Genomic DNA, 18,722 nt, shown 5'->3' on the forward strand with positions numbered 1-18,722 from the left:
AGCACAGATTATGCAGTTTTCCTCATGAACCAGTTTAATCCCCTCTGTAAACCCTTAATTGTAAGCCACATGAGACTATTCTTCTGTGAACAAAGTAATTCTGAAAGGAAATATGTGAGTTGAAGAGATTTCTTGGTACGTAATATTTTTATTTCCATAACTCAATTCAGAATTGCTGATATACATTTCAGCTGAAGTAGTATAATGGTTTTGGCACTAACAAGTTGGATGAGGCAGGTCTGTTATTTAGATTCCCTAATTCTTATGAATAGAATGGGTGACCCTATGCAAGTCTTCTGTACACCCTCCTCCCCCCAAGACAATCAATGTTAAAGTATCTCCTAAATAACAGGGGGAAATATAAAAATATACACCTGCTTTTAGTTTGTTTTGGACATTTTCACTTTCCTGAGGTATGAAAATTCAGCCACTCAAATTCCAAATCTGCATGAGAGTATCCTACAGACTCATCTGGCATATCAATTACTAAGAACTTTTTTCCCTAACACTAGGATTTAGTAGGAGTAGTAAGATCTGACATCTGGGAAAAGAGATCATAGTAAACTAGCTCTGTGAACACAAAAATTACTTACAACTGACAACCACAAAGAGCAATATATTTCAGTGATGGATTTATCAGTTGACAGACCCCAAATCAAGCACTACTTTCCCTCCCCTCTGATATCCTCTACAGCTTTTCCTCTATCCATAGATTTATTGTTATTTGCCTAGAAGTGTACAGAAACAAGCAGTACTGGTATACAAACTGTGCGTGGGTGTGTGTATATATATTTATATATAAAAATAAAATTGCAAATTACATTTATTCTAAGATGCTATATTGATGTAACTGTAGATTATTAAACAGAAGGTTGAAATAATCTGAAATTTGTACAAACCGTCCCTTGTTGACAGGGTGTCTATACAAGTGACTCTTGTTGACAATGGGACTATAAATGCTGTACCATTACTGTTAAAAGGAAAAAAAAAGTGCTACCTAAAGTTTATTTGGTTTTCTTTCCCTTTTTAATATGAAAATATCTAGAAAAACAATGCACTGTATACAGATGTTTTCAGTAAAAGCCAGCATAATAAAATACATTCTACCACCACCACAGTTAAAACATCTTAAAAAGTGAAGCCAGAAGAAAAACAGACCAGGTTATATTCAGATAAATACAGACTTTTATCTTCAGCACATGCATACACTCAATGAATTCTAGGGATCAGATCATAATATTTTATAATGATCATGGAACTGAATGAAAAGGTTTTTAATCTTTTTATAAACTTTTATCTTTCAACTTTGTTTCAACAACATTGAATGCAAGATAAAGTACATTGCAGTTTAATTTATTTTTAATAACAATTTTAGCATAAGCAAATGGATAAATTACATGAGGATTTTACCATATTGTAGAGCAAAAAAAAGTTTTCCAAGAAAGTCTGGATCAAGAACTCCCTATTATAGCATAAAACTATGGAAGTCGATATAAATTAGGAGTTCTAAAAAATCAAAAAACATATTGGAAGAACAATTATTAACAGTAATATTCAATTGAGCAATTATCCCAACATTTCCCCCCCTTAGGTAATACTCCAAATGTTTCAGAACTAGGTAGGTAGCTTTACAAAGGATATTAACATTTCAGAAGCCTTCTATCTGAGTCAATAGTTTGAACAAGTTTTGTCTAAACCACCTTTCAGCACATGTCCTTAGCTTAGCTTCACTTAAGTTAGACATAGTATTTCAGGTGAAACATGAGGTTCATGATCTTGAACCAACTGAGCTTGCAATAATTTAATTAAAAAAGTAAAATGTACTTTTATCAACATATAATTTAAATAAAAACTCCAATTTCTAGTCATTTCCCTTTAAACAGTTGGGAAGAACTAGTAAAACATTTATCTATACAAAAACCTTTAACAGTCATTCATTGCAGAATTACTTACACTTTAGGTACTAGGACACTAAAGACATATGCACAGAGCATTTTTAAAGAATTCTTTCAGAGCTCTACTCCTTCATACAGCACAGATGCATATTTATTCTGAAATGACTTATCTATGCCAACAGAACAAGTATTAGGAAGGCAGGAATTCAACAGTTCAATTTCAGTATTCTACCCTCTATGGAACCACTGTAAATAGCAATGACAGTTTAGCCAACTAGCTTTAAAAAAAGTGGCAAAGTTTATCACTTATTTGGAAATATTAAGATGTGACTTCATTTCTATTCATCCCATCGCTACAATTCCTCCTGACACAATATGACAGGACTCTATAAAGCACAATGAGTTTTTAAAGCATCCACATGCTTACAGGTAATAAAAATTTGCTTGCTGAGTAAACCTTGTATACGTTACAACTTACTGACTGTTCATTTAATAAATGCACAGTCCTCCATATTTTAAAAAAATCTTACAAAATAATGCTTTCATCAACAACTTAAAGAAAAGATCTACTATTTATTCAAACCCAAGAAATCTTTACCCATATGCCTTCACCCAAATATGAATCTTAACTCCAAAATAAAAATATACTCTTAACTCATCTCTAATTGTTCACTCTACTTCAGGCTACCTTGCATTTAACAGCAGAGAAAGAACATGCACAGACACCAGGGTAACAAGCTGTCACAGGTTAGTGTAATTGCCTTAATTTGCACATTTTTGCATCATGGCAAATATGAAGTAACTTAGCTTCTCATTAATAACAGGTAACCATCCTCCTCTTCCCCTGAACCCAACAACATATGCACAAAGATAACAACTACCGAGGATATGATAGCAGCAGCTTATTACTATACAACCTATGTGTTTGCTACCATTCTGTCATAATGTATTGGGTCTGGCTAGGATGGAGTTAGCTCTCCCCATAGCAGCCCTCATAGTGCTGTGCTTTGCATATGTAGCTAGAAAGGTGTTGATAACACACCAGTGCTTTGGCTACTGCTGAGCAGTGCTCCATCAAGGCTGTCTCTCCAAGCTCCTACCCCCGCAAAGGCCAGTAGGCGGGGGGTGGGCAAGAGGTTGGGAGGGGACATAGCCAGAACAGCTGACCCAAACTTATGGGGATTCCATACCATACGACATCATGCACAGCAATAAAAGCTAAGAGAAAGGAGAAGGAGGAGGAGACATTCCTTATTAAGGCATGTCTTCCAAAGAAACCATTACATGTACTGAGGCCCTACTTCCCAGGAAGTGGCTGGACATCGCCTGCTGATGGGAAGTAGAGAATAAATCTTTTTGCTTGCTTCTGCAAACAGCCGTTGCTTCTCTTCATTAAACTGCCTTTATCTCGACCCATGAGCTTTTCCACTGTATTTTCTCCTCCCCTGTCCTGCTGAGGAGGGGGAGTGATAGAGCAGCTTGGTGGGCACATGGCGACCAGCCAAGGTCAACCCATCACACTCCTTTTTGGCATCAAAAATGGGGCACAAAGCAACAACAGTTTTGAACTGAGCATGCTATACCTATAGTCATTATTAAGTAGCAGGCTTCTGTGCAATTCACGGAGTTTCCTGGCTGTACTGCTTATCCCTTTATTTTGCTGAGCTTGGGAACATGTTAATGGCTATGCGACTGGCCCTGTGTCCCAGTTTCAGCTGGGACAGAGTTAACTCTCTTCTTAGTAGCTGGTACAGTGCTGGGTTTTGGATTTAGTGTGAGAATACTGTTGATAACACTCTGATGTTTTAGTTGTTGCTAAGTAGCACTTATCTTAAGCCAAGGACTTTTCAGTTTCCCATGCTCTGCCAGCTAGCAGGTGTGCAAGAAGCTGGGAGGGAGCATAGCTGGGGCAGCTGACCCGAACTAGCCAAAGGGGTATTCCATACCATGGAACGTCATGCCCAGTATATAAACAGGGGGGAGTTGGCTGGGAGGCGCGGATCGCTGCTCTGGCATTGGTCAGCGGGTGGTGAGCAATTCATTGTGCATCACTTGTCTTTTCTTGGGTTTTATTTCTCTTTTTTTTGGTAATATTCCTTTTCATTACAATACTTATTATTATATTACATTATTATTATTGTTAGCATTATATTTTACTTTAGTTATTAAACTGTTATCTCAACCCACGAGTTTTACTTTTTTTTCCCGATTCTCCTCCCCATCCCACTGGGAGTGGGGAGGGGAGTGAGGGAGCGGCTGCGTGGCGCTTAGCTGCTGGCTGGGGTTACACCATGACACCCTGACATTGATGCCCTTACTGTGCTGGGGGAGCTATCTGGTAGAGAAGATGAGGGAATACACCTCCTTCTTCCTACCTGGGATTGATGTGGGTGGTTTTATTATGCAAGAGGCTCCTGAGGTCCTTGTTCCCCCTTATGTGAGCTGTTTAATACTACTAGTTAACACTGTTGGCATATCATGGGTTTTGTGGAATCTGGTCTCGTCCTGGTGTAAGAGAAGACAACTTTTGGGTGAGGTGACACTGAAATGTGCCCTGAGGCGTCCAGTCCCTGGGTGGCAGGGTGTGTGGAAGGACTTGGGCAGGTGCCTAGGATGGTTATCACCTCCCATAGCCTGGGACTTTACACCTGAACAGGCAAGCAATCCTGGCAAACTGATGCGCCACCTGATAGAAGGGTGCCTTGCCTACCCCAATGAAAACCAGCAGCTTCTAGCACTGTACTGGGGCTTGGCCTCTGCCTATCGAGCCACAGATCAGTACTATCAGAGGACTGTGGTTGAGGCAGGGACCCAAACTGCATCTGAGAATGCCATGGTTGAGACTGGGATCCAAACTACATCCAAGAACATGACAGTTGAGACAGGGACCCAAAGTGCATCTGAGGATACCATGGTTGAGATAGGCACCCGAACAACAACAACAACTACAGTAATTGCCCCAGTAGTGAAAAAGAAACAGTGGACAAGGAGAACAACAGGTCCATACCCTCGATTAGTAAGGGAGGAGGAAGGGTTTGATCAGGAAACCAGTCCTTCAGCAAAGAAATGGGAGGAAGAAGTGAGAGAAATCACACAGGAGGGGGAAATTACCCGGTCCCTGACCTTGAAAAAACTTTGAGACATGCAGAAAGATTACAGCCGCCAGCCAGGTGAGCGGATTGCTGCCTGGCTGCTCCAATGCTGGGATAATGCAGCTGACAGTCAGCAATTGGAAGGTAAGGAAGCCCAACAGCTGGGATCCCTTGCTAGAAACTGGGGAATTGAGAGAGGAATTGGAAAAGAGGCAGCAATTTGCAGTCTCTGGAGACGGCTCCTCTCAAGTGTGAGGGCAAGATAACCATTCAAGGAAGATCTTGTGAACTCCCCAGGAAAGTGGACTACTGCAGATGAAGGCATCCAGTACCTGAGAGAATTAGTGGTGCTGGAAGTCATCTATGATGACACAGACGACAAAGATGTCTCCAAAGATCTGGATGACATCCTGTGTATGCGAGCCATGTAGAGGAAGATGGTCCAAAATGCAACAGTGTCATTCTAACAGCTTGGCAATAATGTATTGCTCAGATTTGGATACACCAGCTGTGGAGAGAGCAGCTTCCTGGCTCCAAAACTTTGAAGAAAATCTCTCTCCCTCCTTGTTCCCACAGGCCAATGCCTCAGCTGTCAGGGGCCCACCATGGAGCCAGTCCCCTCCCACACTGTTTAGAGGGAAAGGGAGACCCAAGCGCACACCACATGGCACTGAATACTGAAAACATCCCTGTATTATCAACACTATTTCCAGCACAAATCCAAAACATAGCCTCATACTAGCTACTGTGAAGAAAATTAACTCTACCCCAGCCAAAACCAGCACATTCTCCACCCCTTATTCCATACCATTTACGTCATGCTCAGGTCACACACTATCGCAATACATCCTCATTAACTGTCACCCCCTTCCCGTCCTTTGATATATACACAGACATCATTCCCTTAGTCTATGGACCACCCGCCTGTAAAATGTCTGTAAAATGTCCATTGAGTTCATTTATTCCATGACTTTGGGCTGCATCTGTTATGGTGGTCACTCAGGACAGGAGAGGTGGTGCATTGCATGGAGTTATTGGGCACCAAAACCAGCTCAAGTCGGGTCACTGATGCACTTGCACTGCTTCTTGTGAGGTTCGTCCTTCATTGGTTCAGGTGGTTCCTGCTGTAGTAATTCCTATAACATGCAACTCAAATCATGGGTTACAACAATTTAAAGGTATATCCATTACATTCTCCACCCCTGGTCCCTTTGGACTAGGCCATAAGTTTTAACATTGCAATGAAATCCTCCTCTTGCCTCTAGTTTGGCTAGCAGCAAGAGGTTCCTGCTATAATACCTTTGACATATGGCAGCCACAGCAGTGGTGACATACAGCATCATGTAATACTGCCATCATACAACTCAAATCACAGGTTATTTTCACTCAGGATTAAATCACCTTGAGGTACATATTGGACTCCCCCATCCTTCTGCATTACCCACCAAGTGCACCCAGGTCCTTGAGCAAAAACAATCCCATGAATAGGTTTGCCCTTTCCTGAGGAAGAAATAACCCAGACTGTTTTTCCCAACAAGTTCCTTATATGTACTACGGGGACCTTATCTCCTTCCACAGTGCGCAGGGGTTTTGATTGGGCAGAGCCAGGTCGACTGGCAGATCCTCTAGTGTTAACTAGCCAAGTGGCTTCTGCTAAATGTGTATCCCAATGCTTGAATGTCCCAGCACCCATTGCTCTCAGTGTAGTCTTTATCAGTCCATTGTATGGTTCAATTTTCCCGGAGGCTGGTGCATGATAGGGGATGTGATATACCCACTCAATGCCATACTCCTTGGCCCAGGTGTTTATGAGGTTGTTTCGGAAATGAGTCCCGTTGTCCGATTCAATTCTTCCTGGGGTGCCATGTCACCATAAAACTTACTTTTCAAGGCCCAAGATCGTATTCCGGGCGGTGGCATGGGGCACAGGGTATGTTTCCAACCATCCAGTAGTCGCTTCCACCATTGTAAGCACATGGTGCTTGCCATGGCAGGTTCGTGGGAGTGTGGTATAATCAGTCTGCCAGGCTTCCCCATATTGATATTTCAGCCATCGTCCTCCATACCAAAAAGGCTTTAGCTGCTTGGCTTGTTTGATTATGGTGCATGTTTTACATTCATGGATAACCTGTGCAATGGCATCAATGGTCAGGTCCACCCCTCGATCACAAGCCCATTTGTATGTTGCATCCCTTCCTAGATGTCCTGATGTGTCATGGGCCCATCGAGCTATAAATAGCTCACCCTTACGTTCCAAGTCCAGGTCCACCTGAGCCACTTCAATTCTAGCAGCCTGGTCCACCTGCTCATTGTTTCAATGTTCTTCGGTGGCATGACTCTTGGGTACGTGAGCATCTACATGACGTACTTTCACAACCAGGTTCTCCACCTCGGCAGCAATATTTTGCCACAATGCAGCAGCCCAGATGGGTTTACCTCTGCGCTGCCAGTTGGTCCGCTTCCATTGCTGCAACCACCCCCACAGAGCATTTGCCACCATCCATGAGTCAGTATAGAGATAAAGTATTGGCCATTTTTCTCATTCAGCAATATCTGAAGCCAGCTGGATGGCTTTCACCTCTGCGAACTGACTCGATTCACCTTCTCCTTCAGCGGTTTCTGCGACTTGTCCTATAGGACTCCACACAGCAGCTTTCCACCTTCGATGTTTTCCCACAATATGACAGGACCCATCAGTGAACAGGGCATATTGCCTCTCATTTTCTGGTAATTTATTATACAGTGGGGCCTCTTCAGCACGCATCACCTCCTCTGGTGACACTCCGAAGTTTCAGCCCTCTGGCCAGTCCATGATCACTTCCAGGATTCCTGGGTGGTTGGGATTTCCCATTCGAGCCTGTTGCGTGATCAGTGCGACCCACTTACTCCATGTAGCGTCAGTTGCATGATGTGTAGAAGGGACCCTCCCTTTGAACATCCAGCCCAGCACCGGCAGTCGGGGTGCTAAGAGGAGCTGTGTTTCAGTACCAACCACTTCTGAGGCAGCTCGAACTCCTTCATATGCTGCTAATATCTCCTTTTCAGTTGGAGTATAGCGGGCCTCAGATCCTCGATATCCCCGACTCCAAAACCCTAGAGGTCGACCTCGAGTCTCTCCAGGTGCTTTCTGCCAGAGGCTCCAGGTGGGGCTGTTATCCCTGGCTGAGGTGTAAAGCACGTTTTTCACATCTTGTCCTGTCCAGACTGGCCCAAGGGCTACTGCACGAACTATCTCCCGTTTAATTTGTTCAAAGGCTTGCTGCTGCTCGGGGCCCCATTCAAAGTCGTTCTTCTTCTGGGTCACTCGATAGAGAGGACTTACAGTCAGACTATTAACCTGGAATATGCATTCTCCAAAAACCCACGACACCTAAGAAAGCTTGTGTTTCTTTTTTGTTAGTTGGTGGAGACATAGCTGTTATTTTGCTGATCACATCCATTGGGATATGATGACGCCCATCTTGCCATTTTATTCCTAAAAACTGGATTTCCTGTGCAGGTCCTTTGACCTTACTTTGCTTTATAGCAAAACCAGCTTTCAAAAGAATCTGGATTGCTCTCCCCTTCTCAAACACTTCCTCTGCTGTGTTGCCCCATATGATGATGTCATCAATATACTGCAGGTGTTCAGGAGCTTCACCCTGTTCCAGTGCAGTCTGGATCAATCCATGACAAATAGTAGGACTGTGTTTCTACCCCTGGGGCAGTTGATTCCAGGTGGTACTGGATCCCCCTCCATGTGAAAGCAAACTGTGGCCGGCACTCTGCTGCCAAAGGGATCGAGAAAAACGTGTTAGCGATATCAATTGTTGCATACCATTTGGCGGCCTTTGACTCCAGTTCATATTGAAGTTCTAGCATATCTGGCACGGCAGCACTCAGCGGCGGCATGACTTTGTTCAGGCCACAATAGTCTACTGTTAGCTTCTGCTCTCCGTTAGATTTTTGTACTGGCCATATGGGACTATTAAAAGGTGAATGAGTCTTACTGATCACTCCTTGACTCTCCAGTTGCCGGATCAGCTTATGGATGGGAATCAGGGAGTCTCGGTTGGTGCGATATTGTCGCCGGTGCACTGTCATGGTAGCAATTGGCACCTGCTGTTCTTTAACCTGCAGCAACCCCACCACAGAAGGATCCTTTGAGAGACCAGGAAAGCTAGACAGCTGTTTAATCTTCTCCATACTCAAGGCAGCTATACCAATAGCCCACCGATATCCTTTTGGGTCCTTGAAGTACCCTCTCCTGAGGTAGTCTATGCCAAGGATGCATGGAGCCTCCGGACCAGTCACAATAGGATGCTTTTGCCACTCATTCCCAGTTAGGCTTACCTCTGCCTCCAACACAGACAATTCTTGGGATCCTCCCGTCACTCCAGAAATACAGATGGATTCTGCCCCTTTGTAACCTGATGGCATTAGAGTACACTGTGCACTGCTGTCCACTAGAGCTTTATACTCCCGTGGGGCTGATGTGCCAGGCCATCAAACCCACACAGTCCAGTAAACCCGGTTGTCCCTTTCCTCCGCCTGGCCAAAGGCAGGGCCCTCTATTCCTGGTCAGAGTCTTCATTACTTGATTTTTGTAACTGCGAACCAGAAGTTCCTTCATCAGGGTCAAAAGTACTATCAGCCCTTCTACTCTGCCCAACAGACACTGGAGCAGTAATTTTCCTGGATGGATGCCTTTTGGCTGTTGTTTTTCCTTGCAGTTCCCATACCCAAGCTTCTAGTCTCCAGGTAGGTTCACCATCCCACTTCCTCATGTCCTCCCCCTGGTCACGCAGGAAGAACCACAGGGTTGCACGTGGTGTGCGCCACCAGTACCCTCTCCCTTGAACAGAAAAAGGCTGACTCTTAATAGGTGAGACATTGGTCGGTGTGGGTGAGGAAGACCTATCCTTCTCGGATTTCTCGGACAATTTTTGGGTTAGTTTCTCCACAGCCAAGACGCAGGCCCGTAGGGAGGAAGCGAGGTTATCTTCGTATTCTCAGAGTTGTCTGGCCAATCCATCCATAGTTGGTGCCTCCGTGTCTGTCCAGCTCATTATCGCCTGGGTGTTGGCGTATGACATCGGTGCACTTCGTATAAACTTTCGCCACGTGGACCGCGTGCATTGGATTTCATCCGGGTCTTTGGATATCTGGTTGTCATCCAGGTTGTTATAGATCACCTCCACCACGGCTAATTCCCTCAGATACTGGATACCTCCCTCAATGGTGGTCCATTTGCTTTGGGAATTTGCAAGTTCTTCCTTGAAGGGATACCTGTCCTTCACACTTGACAGGAATCGCCGCCAAAGACTGAGGACTCCTGCCCTTTTTCCAATCCCTTTGTCAATGGCCTTATCCTTAGCAAGGGATCCCAGCTGCCAGGCTTCCTTACCCTCTAATTCCTGACTACTGGCCCCAATATCCCAGCATCGCAGTAACCAGCTGAGAATTTGCTCGCCTGGTTGACGGCTAAAATCTTATCGCATATCTCGCAGCTCACTCAGGGATAGGGATCGGGTGGTTTCTGTCTCATTTATGATTTCAGTCTCTTCCTCCTCCTGTTCTTGTGACTGCCCTGCTGCAGAACAGGCTGCCTCTTCTGATTCTTTCTCCTGCTCCCTCTTAGGAGAAGCTTCTTCATCCCTTACTAAACGAGTTGACTTCCGCTTCCATTGTTTCTTTTTAATTATAGGGGCGACTGATATAGTGTCTGGTTCAGCCATAGTGTCTGTTGGTATGTTTTCCCTCTCTTCCCCCTGCGAGTGCTGCATAATATCGAGCAGTGTTTGGTAGGTGCTGGCCAGGCCCCAGCACAGTGCGGTAAGTTGTGCCTCTCTGGAATAGCCAAGGCATCTTTTTTTTCACACATTCTATCACTTCATCAGGATCCTGCACTTGTTCAGGAGTGAAGTTCCAGACCATTGGAGGTGAGGAGTTCTCTAGATACCTGCCCATATTCTCCCACATGCCTTGCCACCCATGACCATCCTGTCGCGAAGCCTGGGTCATGTTCCTAAATTGCTTGTTAACCTTAGACAAAACTGAAGCAATATTCCTAAGAAATACCAATAGAAGTATTTTAACTACCCAAGGATGTTCAAGATACTGAGTAGTTATTGTAATGAGGGACAAAACATCACAGAAGAAGGTGGCGAAGGTGCCATTCTGTATTTCCTCCACAAAAAACCTCTCAGAGGAAGAAGTATAATTGTTGATTGTCTCCATGAGATGGTACCCGAAGTACAGTAATGGCTTCAGTACAGAGTCCAAATACCAGATTAAGCTCAAGGTCAGTGTTTTAATAGCAAATCCCCCAGGCAAAACATCACTAAGCACCACAGAGCACAGCAAACCGCAAAAGCCAAAACCAATCTTTAACATGTACAGCAAAAAAAAAGAGCATGGCGCAGATCAGATAAACTAATATCAAGAACAGATGAATCAATATCGTGAGCTGCAACTGTTAACAGATATAAATCCCTTCTAAAATACTCTGGTCAATCTGTTATTATCTCAAACCCTTCGGGTTCCACGTTAGGTGCCAAAAAGGACTGTTGTGGTTTAACCCCAGCCGGCAACTAAGCACCACACAGCCGCTCACTCACTCCCCCACCCAGTAGGATGGGGAGGAGAGTCGGAAGGGTAAAAGTGAGAAAACTCGCGGGTTGAGATAAAAACAGTTTAATAACTGAAATAAAATAAAAATAATAATAAATTATAATGAAAAGGAAAATAACAGAGAGAAATAAAACCCAAGAAAAACAAGCGACACAAAAGAAAAAAATTGCTCACCACCAACCGACCAATGCCCAGCCAGTCCCTGAGCAGCGCCCCCCCCCCCCGCCAACCTTCCCCCTAGTTTTATTGCTGAGCATGACATCATATGGTCTGGAATATCCCTTTGGTCAGTTGGGGTCAGCTGTCCCAGCTGTGTCCCCTCCCAACTTCTTGTGCACCCTCAGCCTACTCGCTGGCGGGGTGGTGTGAGAAGCAGAAAAGGCCTTGACTCTGTGTAAGCACTGCTCAGCAATAACTAAAACATCCCTGTATTATCAACACTGTTTCCAGCACAAATCCAAAACATAGCCCCATACCAGCTACTATGAAGAAATTTAACTCTATCCCAGCCAAAACCAGCACAGGGACCTTGAGCAACAGCAAGCCTTTGAGCAGATAAAGCAGGAGATAGCTCGTGAGGCAGCTCTTGGGCCTGTCCGGACAGGACCAGCTGTGCAAAATGTACTCTACACTGCAGCTGGGGAGCATGGTCTCACCTGGAGCCTCTGGCAGAAAACATCAGGAGAAACCCAAGGTCAACCATTAGGGTTTTGGAGCCGGGGGTATCGAGGATCAGAAGCCCACTACACCCCAACTGAAAAAAGAGACACTAGCAGCATATGAGGGGGTTCGAGCCGCTTCAGAAGTTGTTGGCACAGAAGCATATCTCCTCTTGGCACTGCAATTGCCCGTGCTATGCTGGATGTTCAAAGGAAACATCCCCTCTACACACCACGCAACCAGCACTACGTGGAGTAAGTGGGTAGCATTGATCACGCAACGAGCTCGACTGGGGAACCCCAACCACCCAGGAATCCTGGAAGAGATCATGGACTGGCCAGAAGGCAGAGATTTTGGAGCATTGCCTGAGGAGGTGGCTCGTGCCCAAGAGGCACCACCATATAATGAGTTATCAGAAAATGAGAGGCATTATGCTTTGTTTACCAAGGGATCCTGTCGTGTGGTAGGAAACCATCGGAAATGGAAAGCTGCTGTGTGGAGTCCCACATGACAAGTCATTGAGGCCACTGAAGGAGAAGGTGAGTCAAGTCAGTTTGCAGAAGTGAAAGCCATCCAGCTAGCCCTAGAGATTGCTGAACGAGAAAAGTGGCCAGTACTCTATCTCTATATTGACTCCTGGATGGTGGCTAATGCCCTATGGGGGTGGCTACAGCAGTGGAAGAAGACCAATTGGTAGCAGTGCAGAGATACACCCATCTGGGCAGCTGCATTGTGTGACTGCTCACTCAACTCTTGCTCAGATTTTCGCTATCACAGCTCATGCTAAGGCCTGATGTATGATGGGAGCAGTGACATTAGGTCAAAGCGAGAGCATCACCTAGACAGGACAGGTGGCCAGAAAGAGCTAAAGGGCCATTATCACCTGCAGATTGCTGTCTCCTGCAGCCATAATCCTTGCATATTGATTGTCTGGCAGTTTCATCAGGATCTGCTAGCTCATGGAAATGGTATAGACCAAAGTTCCAAGTTACAAGGTATAAAAACATCAGCTTATCCAAAAAGCTTTGGAAGCGGATCCAACAGCAGCTGGACTGCTGAGGCTTTCATGCTTCCCGGTGTGATACAGGGGATGCCCGCACCGTGATGAAGGAGGAAGGATGAGCACTCTCACCGTCAGCTAGGTAACTATTTTGCTCATAGGTGCACAAGTTACAAGTTATAGGTTATAAGTTATGAAACCTCATGAAACCTCATGACTTATATGGTAAATAATTGAATTCACGTGATAGACTAGTCTGTGCAAAGGAGATTGAGCCCTTTTTTGTCATGTTTGTTTGTTGTATTTCCTATATGAGCTCATAAAATAAAGTTTAATTTACAAAGTACCTTGTCCTGTAAATCTGAGGGATCCAAAGGGATTGTGACACACTGTGGCAAGGCATCGCTGCCCGGGTAGAAAACATGGCTCTAAAGGTACCTCATGTAGATGCTCACATGCCCAAGAACCACGCCACTGAAGAACATCGAAACAATGAACAGGTAGACAAGGCTGTCAAAATTGAAATGGCTCAGGTGGACCTGGACTGGGAGTGTAAGGGTGAGATATTTGTAGCTCAATAGGCCCACGAAACATCGGGGCATCTAGGGAGAGATGCAACATACAGATGGGAGAGGGGTGGACCTGACCATGGAGACCATCGCACAGGTCACCCATGAATGTGAAACATGTGCTGCAATCAAGCGAGCCACACAAGTAAAGTCTCTCTGGAATAAAGGGCGGTGGCTGGGTTTTCGATATGGCTAGGCCTGGCAAATTGACTATATTGGACCACTGCCACGAACACGCCAAGGCAAGCACTACATACTCACTGTGGGAAAATAACGGAAGATTGGTGAGGAGGATCATAAACACACTCAAGTGACTTGCAGCTGGGGTGTAGAAAAACATATATATCATACTAATTGTTGTCTATCCTTGTGTGCTTTACAAGTAGAATATCTGTGTTTAGATAACATAGGCCTGTGATAGACTCAGAGGCACCCTATTGAACATGCTTGAGATTCCTGCCCTGCTGTGGGAAAGATCAAAGCACAGTGGTAAACTATGCCTGCGAAAATCCCTGATATACAGGCAAAACCAGCAGGTTCGGCAATCCTCTAGCAAGGACTGAGCTCCGCGGTGCCTGCGTTCCCGCTTGTATGCCTCTGCCCGAGTGCTGCTTCGGGGATCCCCCAGTTCGCAAGGTAACAAAAATAAATTTACTCTTTGCATTTCATCCATGGTTTTGTGGTTATTCCTGCGTCCTGCCTGTGTCGGCTCACACATTTGGCATAGTTGGCAGGATCCAGGAACAGCCATGCCATGACTGGCAAAAAAGTCGGGGACTGGGGAGGCCATGACAGTGACTCCCTGTATTCCGGGATGGCCCAGTACTGAGCGCTGGACCCCTGTGGCCACTTTCCTGGCTACATGGGCTCCACCGGAAGCATGGCCTGAAATAGATGACAGGGCAGTGGTTACCCCCCAGACAATTGAAACAGCTATGCATGGATTGCCACGGAAAGTGGCATCGGATTCTTCTCACAAGTTAGCGGGGAGATTGGGATGGTTATTAGTTACCAGTCTTCGAGCTCTTGACCGTGAAGTTGTTGCATTACAGAGTAAAATGAGAGAATTGGAAAACAAAGTCAGGACTTTACAAGATACAAAGGCAATCGCGCAAGAAGTAATTACTATCCAAGCAGAGAGGTGCCATGGGCTGCAAGATTATGTAGAGCGGTTGGTAGCGTGTATCGCTAATAAACGAAGGGACAGATATGGAAAAAGTAAGGTTTCGGTTTCCCAAGTTCGTGCTCTCACCACAAAACCTTCATGGGATCCCAAGGAATGGGATGGAAATATTTGGAGTGAATCCTCAGACTCCGAGACTGAGTTTGAATTTGAGCCGGATTTAAAAGGGGGGAGGTGGCAGAAGCATGACCCCTCATACAAATGATGGGGCAGCAGGAACAAGCGGACGGGGGAGTGCAGATCACACGTACTTACACTCCAAACAAGTTAAGGGAATTTTTAGAGATCTATCAGCAAAAGAGTGAGGAAGGCATACTGGCATGGATTTTGCAAGCTTGGGATAGTGGAGCTGCATCTATCCATTTATTAATGGGTGAAAAAGATTTATTAAGCCCTATAGCCAATGATGATCAGATACAATGAGGATATGCTCAGCTGCAAAACGTCAGAGGTCCTGATGGGCAAGACATTATTGCACCTACGCTATATCAATGGTTGTGTGCAGCAGTTTTAACAGCATATGCAAAACCTGTCAAATTAGTGTCGTCCCTTGGGAACTGGTGTACAATGGAAGAAGGTATTAATTTGGTGCGGCAGATGGGGATGGCTAATGCGTTGGTTACGGGATCCAATCTGGACAGGGTAGCAGTAACGAGAAGTATCAAAATGCAGTTTTTGAGAGGAGCGCCTGCCTCACTAAAACCCTTGATTATACCAGCAGTGACAAATGCTACTGGTAATGTAGGTGCCCTAGCAGATACCTTGAGGGAAATTGGGGCTGTAATTTCAGGACCATCTGTTCGGGTGGTGAATAAAGGAAAGCCGTCAAAACCAAAAGGAGTTACAGCATGTGTGACGAGGAAACAAATGTGGAATGATCTTGTACAAGCCAGTATCCCACAATCAGAAATAGATGGTATCACAACATCAGAAATGTTTTGCTGATGGCAAAAGTTAGCATTTATGCAAAAAAGCTGACCACCCCTGGCCCCACGACCACCAACTCTGTGCCCACCCTCTGCCCCGCCTGCCACCTCAAGGCAAGACACTACCTGGCAAATGCCAAAACAGCAGAAATGAAGGTTTGGCAGGTCCCCCAAAATTGCCGCCACTGTAGCCTCTTACCTTGAGAGGGACCGACGCCCTTATGTTCCTTTAACTATAGAGTGGTGGTCTGGGGGGATTTTACATGTATTAGCTCTGGTGGATACTGCAGCTGAGGTTACTGTATTACATAGTAATACTGATAATAAGCCACATCACAGATCTGTGGATTGGGGGGAAATCCGACCCCTGCCCTCCAAGCTAAAGTTACCTTAACAATAGGAAATGTCACGCCATTTACCACGACTGTGTTAATTGCCCCAGTTAAAGAATATATCTTGGGTATTGATGTGTTGGCAGGACGAACAGTTGAAACTTTAAATGGTCACTTCTGCTTCGGAACTTCGCAAGCGGGATTTGCCATTCAATCTATAACCATCTTGCATGGATTCCCGAAGTGGGATCCTGTTGTGCTGCCCGTGCCTACCAAGGTGGTAACTGTAAAACAATATCATATTCCACAGGGGGAGGAGGAAATTACTCAAACCATTCAGGCACTTCAACAAGTGGGAATCGTTCAGGAAACTATGACTGCTTTTAACAATCCTATTTGGCCGGTTCAAAAACCAGACGGCACTTGGAGAATGACTGTAGATTACAGAGAATTGAATAAGGTCACCCCCACTTGCAGTTATGGTACCAGACATGGTTACTCTTATAGAAAAAATTAGCAAAAATTTACAACCCTGGAAAGTTGTGATAGACCTTGCTAATGCTTTCTTTTCGATAGCCATTGCTTCAGAAAGTCAAGACCAGTTTGCCTTTACCTGGCAACAAAAGCAATATACTTTCCAAGTATTGCCTCAGGGATACAAACACAGTCCCTCCATTTGCCACCAAATGATAGCAGCTGATGTAGCACTGTGGTTGGGTACCATTACTGTTTACCATTATATTGATGATCTATTGATTATGGCAGAGTCACAACAAGAAATTGAAGCAGCTGCCGAATCACTGAAAGTGCATTTACAGGACCAAGGCTGGGCAATTAATCCAAAGAAAATACAGGGCCCTAGTACTACTGTACAGTTTTTGGGAATAGTTTGGCATGGACAGATTAGAGAAATACCAAATAAGGTACAGCAAACAGTCCAGCGATTTCCTGTACCAACCACAGTAAAACAGTTACAGACCTTCTTGGGACTTTTAGGGTATTGGAGAACTTTTATCCCACATCTGGTGGTATTAATGCGCCCTCTGCAGAAATTAACTAGGAAAAAGGTTGTTTGGCAGTGAACCAAGCAACAACAAAAAGCCTTTGATGCCTGCAAAAATGCTTTGATTGAGCATGCGCACACTCCTAGGCAAGTATATCCTTTTGAATTAGAAGTAACAATTCTAAATTATATAGTCTCGTGGGGATTGTGGCAGATGACTGGGCCAAAAAATCAGAAAGAGCCTGTAGGATTTTGGTCCAAGGCATTACAAGGCTCCGCTATACATTATACCCCGATGGAAAAACAAATTTTAGCTGTAGAACTGAAAGAATCACAGGCCAAGATAGCGTGACTGTACACACATCCATACCTATTCATGGGTGGGTTACTGATGATTCCATTAGGGCCCGTGCAGGGGTAGCTCAGGCAGCCACGCATTGGAAATGGAAACATTATTTACAGTAACAATTTCTACCAGGAAAACCACATGTAACCACTCCACATGCCACTCTTCTAGGAACTGCATCATTTAATCATATGCCCACACTAGGGGAAACTCTTCTCCTTGGAGATATCCTCCACCTCCTGTGGAGGAGGCTCCCCCTTATGACGAGTTAATAGAAGAGCACAAAAAAGATGCCTGGTTTACCAATTGAAGTGCAACATACACGGCAACTGGACAATGGAGAGCAGTTGCATATGCTCCGCTTCCAGGAATTATATTATGGCAAACAGGTGTACTGGCATCTTGTCAGTGGGCTGAATTGATTGCAGCATCTCTTGCCATCCTGGAAGGGAAGGCACATTACTTATACACTGACAGTTGGGTTGTATACAAAAGCCTCACAATGTGGTTACCCCGCTGGGCCCAAGAGGATTGGCATGTACAAAGATACCCTATATGGGGGGCAGACATATGGCAACAAACGTGGCAATATGTACAAAGGTATCCTTTAAAAGTAAGGCATGTCTCAGCTCATCAAAAAGATGATTCGCTTGAGTCACAAAATAATAGGGAAGTAGATAATATGACCTCCACCAAAGTACATGCTCAAGCTATAAATGCGCATATAGCTTGTGGACATCGATCAGCTTATACTGCGCACGCATGGGACATTGCTCACAATCAAACCCCTTTGCCATTACATATTTATAAAACATGTGCACATAATTGTACTATTTGTATGCAGCTACATTTAAGGGCATTATACAGGCCATGGGGAAAGATAAAATGGGGTCAGTGGGCCTTAAATACCTGGCAGGTCGATTACATGGGCCCCCTGCCCCTGTCGAAGGGGTGGCGATATGTATTCACTGCTGTGGATACAGTGTCAGGACTGGTTTTTGCTAAACCCACCAAATATGCTAATCAGCTGTGAGGGACTGAAAGAGTTAACGCCTGTCAATGTCTCAAACATTGTAGCAACCAAAGTACAGTCTGCATAACAAA

The sequence above is a fragment of the Gymnogyps californianus genome, unplaced genomic scaffold, assembly GCF_018139145.2.
Source record: "Gymnogyps californianus isolate 813 unplaced genomic scaffold, ASM1813914v2 HiC_scaffold_46, whole genome shotgun sequence".
Taxonomy (NCBI): domain Eukaryota; kingdom Metazoa; phylum Chordata; class Aves; order Accipitriformes; family Cathartidae; genus Gymnogyps; species Gymnogyps californianus.